We start from the raw sequence: 9,549 nt of genomic DNA, 5'->3' as shown, positions 1-9,549 counted from the left end.
AATCACCCCAATGCTCAACTGGTACTCTATTGTTGACCTCAAAAGGATGAAAGGCAAAGTTGACTTTGGTGAAATTTGAACTAAGATGAAACGCCATTGAGCATTTTACCCAGTATACTAACAATTCCATCAGCTCGCTGCCTTTGAAGTGTGTATAATATTGAAGTATGTATATTAGTGAATAATGTACAATACTGAATTGTGTATACTATTGAAGTATTGTAATTAAGTTAAATCCCTGGCATATTAAATGCTATTAGCCTAATTGTGGATTTCACTAATCTGCCCACACTCAACCCTATTTCCTTCTTTTACTCAACATCAATCTAGAGAAATCTCATTACGTGGACTTAACCTTGTCATAGCAACATATTGTGTGTTTCATTGATCCCCCGGTCTGCTGCAGGCTGCAGTTTGCAGTCATTAATGCTATCTAGCTATATTAGCTATATTAGCTATATTAGCTATATTATCTAGCTATCTAGCTATATCATAAACCAACTAGTGAATGAAATAATTTTGTTGATTGGTTGTTAAATTATTCTGCTGGAGTTATTGAGGTGTTTTTCACACCAAAAATTCAACGCAACTCACTAACAGTCATCTTCATCTGTTAAAAGCAAAATATTTTACTTAATGTCTTCAAAGTGATAAATATATTATATGTTTCTTCACAGACTGACTTCAGTTGTAAATTTTTATTGGAATAACCTTCCAATGACTCTTATATTCGTTTGAGTTTGTTTAATTTGGAGGAAAACCTTTCATCTCTGAACAATGGATAACAAAGAACAGAGCAGATTGTGTGAAGAAGAAAAAATTAAAGGTAATGATGAATACAAGGCAAAGAATTTTAACAAAGCCCTGAAACATTACGAGATTGCTTTGGAGTATGATCCTAATAATATAACAGTAATTAATAACAAGGCAGCAGTGTTTCTTGATCAAGGAAAATACCAGGAATGTGTAGAACTCTGTACAAATGCTTTGAAGCTGGACCCCAAAAATAAAGTTGAAAGAAAAACTTTAGCAAAAACATATTACCGTTTGGCTAAAGCATATGAAAAACTGAACGATTTAGAGAATTCCCTGAAGTTTTATGACTATTCCATTATAGAAGACAGAAATCCTGCAGTGATAAAAATTGCTCAGAAGATGGAACTGGACCTAGAAGAACAACGTAAAAATGCTTACATCAATTTTGATATTTCTGAAGAAGAAAATCAAAAGGGAAACCAGTGTTTCAAAGAGAAAGATTACAACAACGCTCTCAATCATTATACTGAGGCAATTAAGAGAAGTCCTAACGATGTCAGACAACATTACAACCGAGCTCTCTGCTACCTGAAGATGCAAGAGTATACACTATCATTGCAAGATGCAGAATCCTGTTCTAGGATTGATCCTACATACATTCAAGCCTATCTTATCAAGGGCAAGCTATTTCAGAAGATGAGGGCCTTTTCAAAAGCCCATCTAGAATATGAAAAGGCCTTAGATATTGACAGTAACTGTGAGGAAGCTTTAAAAGGATACAAGATCAGTTCTGAAGAAGCTGGACTGGACACAACTGCACCAGAAGTTGTCCAAAGACGTATACAGAGAAACCCTGAATTGAGAGCGATTCTAAGTGAACCAGAAATAAGCAAAATACTTTATGACATGCAAAATAATCCAAACTCTATGGCAATGTATATGAAAGATCCAGAAATCCGCAAAAAGATTAACAAACTGATTGCATGTGGTTTACTCACTATTGATCCAGTAATGGGGAAGGAAAGATAAAGTAACAATTTTTTGAGGTCCTGGAAATTCACTTGCCTTTTTTCTCTTTCTTATCCCTGCTTTGACCCTTCTTCTCCTCACCTTTTTTATTGTAAGGATTCACTGATTTTGTATGAAATTTTCAGTTCATATTCATAAAATGTTTGATTATATTTTTAGAAAATAATGTGAAAAAGATTGTTTAGCAAACATGCTCTTGTCCATAATAGAGTTATCCATGTATATTTTGGTGAGTTTAACACAGTATTTGTCACCAAAATACCAAAAATTCAGAAGACAGAAGCTGGAGAAGAAGAATCAGTGAAAATCATGTCTCACAACTGGATTATGGAATGCTAATATCCACACAATGCCAAACTAAAAGGATTATTTTACAATACCAGATTGATACACGTATCACATGCATATTCTACTGGATTAAAATATATCTCAGAACTCCACATTAAAGGAAATTCTTCCTAAGATGGGATTGTCGAGGACTTCACAATATTATTTCAAGCAGTACCTTACAACATTGGATGGAGTTGTAGCACTTTATAGTGAATCAACAGATTCTATATAACAATTGATCAAGGAGTACTTCATTGTACAACATTGCATCAGCACTGACTAAATACATTCCACACAACACCGGATCAAGGAGTACTTTGTTGCAGCTGTATGGCTATATTTTACACATCACTGGACCAGGGAGTATTTCACACATATCACTATAACATCTTCCTTTCTCCCCACAATCTTAAGTAAACATCTCTCACTTATCACCACTATATGACTCCACTCTTCAAACATGGTTTTTAGGTCTCTAATTGAAAATTATAGAACACTGTAACCGATTTATGATAAATTTGTTCTTATTTTTATTTATACAGTTGTTGATGTTTAGTTACATCCCTTGACTTTCTGGGCTCAAATCCTGCTGAGTCAGCCTTTTCTTTCCATTCTTCAGGAATCAATCACATTATATACCAGTCAAATACTGGAAGGAAATGTATGGGTATATAAAGAAGTCATACCAACTACCACACCCTACACTGTGTAACAAAATACATGAAATAATTATCATTTACAAATCATTTGTAAATTCCTTCAATTTTAATGTGTCCCTTTAAGTTGTGAGTTCAAATATTCCAGAGACAACTCTCCCTTTTATCCTTCTTGGAGACATCAGTATCATTAACTGCATCCACTGTTCAAATTTATAACCTATGTTAGGAATAAATATTATTTGTACATTTCAGTTGTTACATACCTTTAGATTCTAATTTCAAATCTGGCCAGCATCAGGCAGTCTGCCCTACAAGCACATGACGAGAACAAGCTCATACCTCCAAGCCATTCACTCCACTCACACCCACCTTTCTGCAAATTCAATAAAAGGCAGTACCTCCCTCTTCAAGTCAAACTTTAAGAACTAGATGGCTTGACCAAAGGGAGCAGTATTTTAATTCAGTTCTTTCAATCTTGTACAGTATCCAATCTCTTTTTCCATGGTTGCTAAACAAAAGAAAACTGCTGCCTGCCCTTCTTGGTCAAAAAATTTTGGTAGAGCAATCTTCATGAAGGACTTAGCTGAAAACCAGATTTGTCCTACAGTTGTTCAACAAAACTACACAAATTAGCAAAACTCAGACTCTGAAGGAACGCCAGAATCATTTTGTCATCCTGCAAGTATCTCAAAAAGGCTTGATTGATAGTGCTTCTGTGTCTGAAGAATTTATCTTTAACTGGTATCCCATTGCCAAGTCAGAGATATCTGAAAATAGCCTCCACAACAAACTGTTCATGTTACTCTTGTTAACAATGATTTCTAACATAGTTCAGGGAGGGTCAGCAATCAGTTAAATCAACTTCAGTATTTGAAACGGGTTTTTATTAAACCAAGAAAGTCAAAGTTGGCTTTGGCTGAATTTGAATCTAGAACTTGGAGTAGCACAAATGAATGCCACAAAGCATTTTGTCTAATGTTCTATTGCCACCAAGGTAACATGACTAAACTTTAGACCATATAGTCAGACCCCTGAACAAAGTACATTAATCTGCTCCAGCTGGCCTGACTGATTAATGTTGAAAGGACATCCAGTTCTTCAAAACAGAAAAAGTTGCTCCAACAATTGTTCATGACTGCGTGGCCTAATGGTTGAGAAGTTGGACTTATGAGTGTAAACCATGGCCTTGAGCAAGACACTTCATTTCATGTTGCTCTAGACCACTGAATTGAGAAATAAGTACCAGTCTCCTCACAAGTTGTCACATCCTGGATGTTCTGTTAGGACAAGAATGAGAGTTGAACTGGAAACACATGGTTGTAAAGCCTAATTTTTAACCACAGCTGTGCATGTCTACTTTTCCTTTTCCTAATGTAGTAATGTATGATGTGGCGGAAATTTAGCTGTAATTAATAGCACATTCACTAACCATGCAGATGCTTCCTCAATGGCTCGGTGGTGATGGTGGTGGTATTACTTGGACCTAGTTAGCTCTGATCTAGCAAGTGGCATATTATGAAAGGTATCCTATTCATGGCCTCAAAACCTTTTCCGAGACAGATGTACAAATGGTCACATTATACATGTCCTTCATTTTAAAGATTGTGTAATTAGAGGTGGGAACATATATGGCAAATTCAGAGGTGAAGAGGCCATTGTAGTTGCTGTAGAAGAGGCTGTGAGAGCCTATTCGTTGGACAGTTGTGATGAAAACTTTCTGCAGCTTTAACAAAAAGTATATTACTCTACCTTTGGTATTTGAGTACTATTTTTTCCACCTTGTTTTGTGCTTGTGTGTGTGTGTAATCAAAATTTAAGGTGCAATATATGGATTTATCTAATCCAGTGGTAATCACAAAAAAGCTTCTCCAGTGGACCAGGTTATAAACCACAGAGTAAACCAATACAGAGGAGTGTAATGGAGATCATAATCTTATGGATATCAACTGGTGAAATAAATATATTCATCTCATGCCTCCTGACTTTCTAGAACTTTCCTCTCTTCTAGGATGTGACTGTATGGTAACAAGCTTGATTCCCAATCACATGGTTCCTAATTCAGTCCCACTTCATGAAACTTTGGGTAATTGTCTTGAGCTGACTAAAGCCTTGTGAGTGGATTTGGTAGACAGACACCACTGAAAGAAGCATGTTGTATATACATACATATGTATGTGTGTGTGTTTGTCCCCCACCACTACTTGACAACCAGTGCTGGTGTGTTTCCTGTAACTTAGCAAATTGGCAAAAGTGACAAATAAAAGTATCAAGCTTAAAGAAGAGAATAAGTTCTGGGGTCAGTTCATTCGACTAAACATTCTTTAAGGTGGTGCCCCAGCTTGGCCACAGTCTAATGACTGAAACAAGTAAAAAGATGAAAGATAAAACACACAGTGTCTTGGATAAACCCATTGTTGAAAGTGTTATTCATTGATGTTGTTGAATAGAATTATTGAAAATAAGCATTTTCACCTGTCTCCAGATTTTATGTTCACCTTGGATATGTAAACAACTGTGTACCTTTGAGTTTGTGTCCCATCACTGCTTGACAACCAAAGTTGGTTTGTTTACCTCTCTGTAATCTAGTAGTTTGGCAAAACGAAACCACTTGAATAAGTATCAGGCTTAAAAGTAAGTATTCCTGGGGTTGATTTGTTGAGCTAAACCTTTCAAAGCAGTGCCCCAGCATGGCCATAGACGAATGACTGAAATAATGAATTTCAATTTAAACCCCTCCTCCCACCACTGACCTCTTTGATTTCCTTTCTGGAAATATTTAATTTTAATGAGTTTTAATTTATTCCAGTTAGTAGTTGACAGATATATAATACTGATGCATGTATAATATTGATGTATATATAATACTGAAGTCTGTATAATGCTGGTTTCAAATTTAGGCACAAGGCGAACAGTTTCAGCGAAGGGATTGAAACAAGTAAAAGATTAAAGGATTTTTTCTTGATCGCACCATTCTCAGCCATCTTGGCCCAAATTATTTTACTAATTTGTCTTCCTATCACTGTAGAGACCCCTTCTCAGTTGCCTTTTCCAATCTCTTGGCTACCACTCTCTATCTGCACAGTCCAATCTGTTGTTTGCAAATCGTGCGACATGTCTCGCTCAGCAGATCTATATATACAAGGCACTGCCTTGCCAAATTTTTATTTGAATGAATCAACCCCAGCACTTACTTTTTTAAACCTGGTACTTATGCTATCAGTCCCTTTTGCCAAACTGCTAAGCTATGGGGACAAAATGAAACCAACATTGGTGATGAAGGACAAACACAAACATAGTATATGCATACATACACACACAAAAAACCAGCTTCTTTCAGCTTTTGCCCACCAAATCTACTCACAAGGTTTGGGTCACTTTGGTCAGTTCAGGGCTATAGTAGAAGATACTTACCCAGGGTGCTATGCAGTGGGACTGAATCCAAGACTGCATGGCTAGAATGCAAACTTCTTACCACAGTCACACCTGTACCTGTTTGAGTCTTTTTTTTTTAATATTTTTTTTACAGCTATAGTTAGGTGGGGGAGGGTAACAATTGTATCCCTGTTATTCTGGTGGTTCTGTGAGACTGGTAGGAGCATGTTATCCCCAAATTGGAGACATGGGCTGAACGCTTGCATTAGACTCTACTTGAAGCACCCAAGGACCAGATGAAGGAGTAACTTTACCAACCAAGAACTCAGAACACAAAAAGCTGGACAAAATACCACTAGGCATCTCATCCCACATTCAAACAATCCTTCCAATCCACTGCTTGAGACTGCTACTTTATTTTATCAACCCTGAAGGGATGAACATCAAAGTTGACCTTAATAGAATTTGAACTCAGAGCATAAAGAATCAGAACAAAATATCACAAAGTATTTTCTCCTATACTCTGACAATATTGGCAATTATTCTTTCATTCATTCAATGACTGTTTTCTTGTGTTTGTATGTGTTGATTGGGAACAATTTCATGTTGAATTTTAAAGCATGATGCTCTTCCTGTCACAGAATTGAATTTTCATCAACCAAATTTCATTCACAAGACATTTCTCAGCAAGAAGCTGTTGTAGATGACACTTGCTGAATATCATGCAATTGAACTCAAATATCATGTAATTGAACTCAAAGCAAACTTCTTAATCACACAGCCATGCTTGCACCTATACATATATAAAAATATGCACAAACATATAGGTAAATAAACATATCTGAAAAAATGTTTCAGAAATAAAAGACAACAAACAAGAATACATGCAAAATAATTTTTACGCAGAAAAGAAGAGAGGAAAATTCAATGATTCAGACACCTGTCCTTCATCAGGAACAAAAATGAAATAAAATATGGAAAGAGAGACGAGAAGATGTTGCTTAAACTTAATTTAGCACAACAATAAACAGATCTACATATAAATAGCCACAAACAAATGTATGCATGCATACACACACAAACATACAGACAAAAACAAATGCTAATGAATAAGATGCACTCATATTTTACAAGTATATTTTGTGGAAAAAGACAAATTTAGTATGTTTCATCATACACATACCGAAAGATATTTTGAATTGGTTTTGTTAGGGGAAAATATATGACTTATTTTGATAGTGTGTTGGAATAAAGTATGAAACAATAAATTTATCATAGGAGTGGCTGTGTGGTAGGTAGCTTGCTTACAAACCACATGGTCCTGGGTTCAGTCCCACTGCGTGGCACCTTGGGCAAGTGTCTTCTACTGTAGCCTCAGGCCGACCAAAGCCTTGTGAGTGGATTTGGTAGACAGAAACTGAAAGAAGCCCGTCGTATATATTTATTTATATATGTATGTGCGTGTGTTTGTATGTGTGTCTGTGTTTGTCCCCCCAACATTGCTTGACAACCGATGCTGGTGTGTCTAGGTCCCCATAACTTAGCGGTTTGGCAAAAGAGACCGATAGAATAAGTACTAGGCTTCCAAAGAATAAGTCCTGGGGTTGCTTTGCTCGACTAAAGGAGGTGCTTCAGCATGGCCACAGTCAAATGACTGAAACAGGTAAAAGAGTAAACTACATTATATGATTACCATATTTCAAGTTTAACTTCTTTCAGATCACTTGCATAGTTGTTCATATTTTGGTCAAGAGAATTGCCAAACAGGCTGTAAAAATTGTATTTCTGGCTGCAATATTTTGTGTAACCATGATTGGATATCAGGGTTGTCACATTATCACTATGGTTTTGTTGCCATCCACTCATGGCTTTTTAGCTTTCTAGGAGAATTTTTAATTCAGAAAATTAAAAAATTGTTTCTTAGGTGTGGTTGTATGGTAGTTTCTTAGGTGTGGTTGTATGGCAGTTTGCTTCTCAACCACATGGTTCTGGGGCCAGTCCCACTGCATAACACCTGGGCAAGTAAGTGTCTTGCACAATAGCCTTGAATCTTTAGAGTGGATTTGGTAGACAGAAACTGAAAGAAGTCTGTCGTGTGTGTCTTTGTGTCTGAGTTCCCCCCCCCCCCCGCCTATCACTGCTTGACAAACAGTGTTGGTGTGTGTTTACGTCCCCGTAACCTAGCAGTTTGGCAAAAGAGACTGACAGAATAAGTACCAGGCTTAAGAAAAAAAGTACTGGGGTTGATTCGTTCAACTAAGCTTCTTCAAGGTGGTGCCCCAGCATGGTCACAGTCTAATGACTGAAACGAGTAAAAGATTAAGGTAATGAAGCCATTAAATTATGCAGGTGTGAGTTATGTATGCTGAAAGGAGGTACAATGAGATGATGTGGCTTCCCCCACATAACAGCTGATGTAATATAAGCAATTTTTTGTAAGTCTGTGCTAACAGACTATGATATATATTTGCTTGCTTTTGATATATTATTAGAAGTAACAGTTATTGTACCTTGCAGACTTATGCTCACCCAGATTTGTAGCCTATGATGCTTGGTTTCCAATCTGTAAAATGGTCATGTTAGATGCAAGGACATTTTTGAATACATTTAAAAATAAAAATAAAAAGTGTATCTTATATGCCAGCAAATACAGTTATCATCATCATCATCATCATCTTTATCATTTAACATCCATGTTCCATTCTGGACAGTTTGACAAGGATTCCATGGGTCTAAAGACTACACCATGTTCCAGTGTTTGTCTTGCTATGATTTCTACAACTGGAAGCCCTTCCTAACACCAACCACTTTACAGTACGTACTGGGTCCTTCTTTCATGTCACCAACACTGTTGAGATCACCCACCATGCAGCTTGCAAGTCTGCAAATCCTGAGAAGGGGGGTGGGAGTGCATCCTTATGGGGGTTAAAGTGTAAGAGAAGAGAGGTTAGGGTAGAGCTAGAGCTTGTTGAAGAGGAGGAGGTATATCAGGTTACTCATATTTAAGGGAGAGAGTGAGAATGAATCCGTAATATCTCCAAAGAGAAATGTAGTGGTGATGAGGTATTCAGGTAGCACTTCAGGGTACAAAGTGAGTAGTAGTGATTGGGGACAGAGACGCTAGAAGGGTGTGTGGGTGGGGGTTTGTAAGAGTGTACAAGGGGGAAGAAATATATAAACAACCACGAGTACACATACATATACAGTAATGTGTGTACGCAAAGACACATACTTAGGCAAACACTCAACCACAAGTAACATTTACAATTAAAACAAGTAGTTTTATTGTTTACACACAGACACACAAATTCGTATATATATATATATATATATATATATATATAATGTGTGTGTATGTATGTATGCATGTATGTATATATATATATATATATATATATATATA

The 9,549-nt window shown here is 36.6% G+C and overlaps 1 pseudogene across 1 annotated transcript; it reads left to right on the top strand.

The window, feature by feature from the left end:
• The first annotated feature begins 339 nt into the window (after positions 1 to 339).
• Positions 340 to 8,782, top strand: LOC106879129 (stress-induced-phosphoprotein 1 pseudogene; annotated as a pseudogene). Its single transcript, XR_016238314.1, has one exon. The product of XR_016238314.1 is annotated as a stress-induced-phosphoprotein 1 pseudogene (transcript).
• Positions 8,783 to 9,549: the final 767 nt, after the last annotated feature.

The sequence above is a fragment of the Octopus bimaculoides genome, chromosome 25 (assembly GCF_046866305.1).
Source record: "Octopus bimaculoides isolate indiv1 chromosome 25, ASM4686630v1, whole genome shotgun sequence".
Lineage (NCBI taxonomy): Eukaryota > Metazoa > Mollusca > Cephalopoda > Octopoda > Octopodidae > Octopus > Octopus bimaculoides.
Note: the sequence above shows the minus strand (reverse complement) of the source record. Positions and strands in the feature narration are given on the sequence as shown.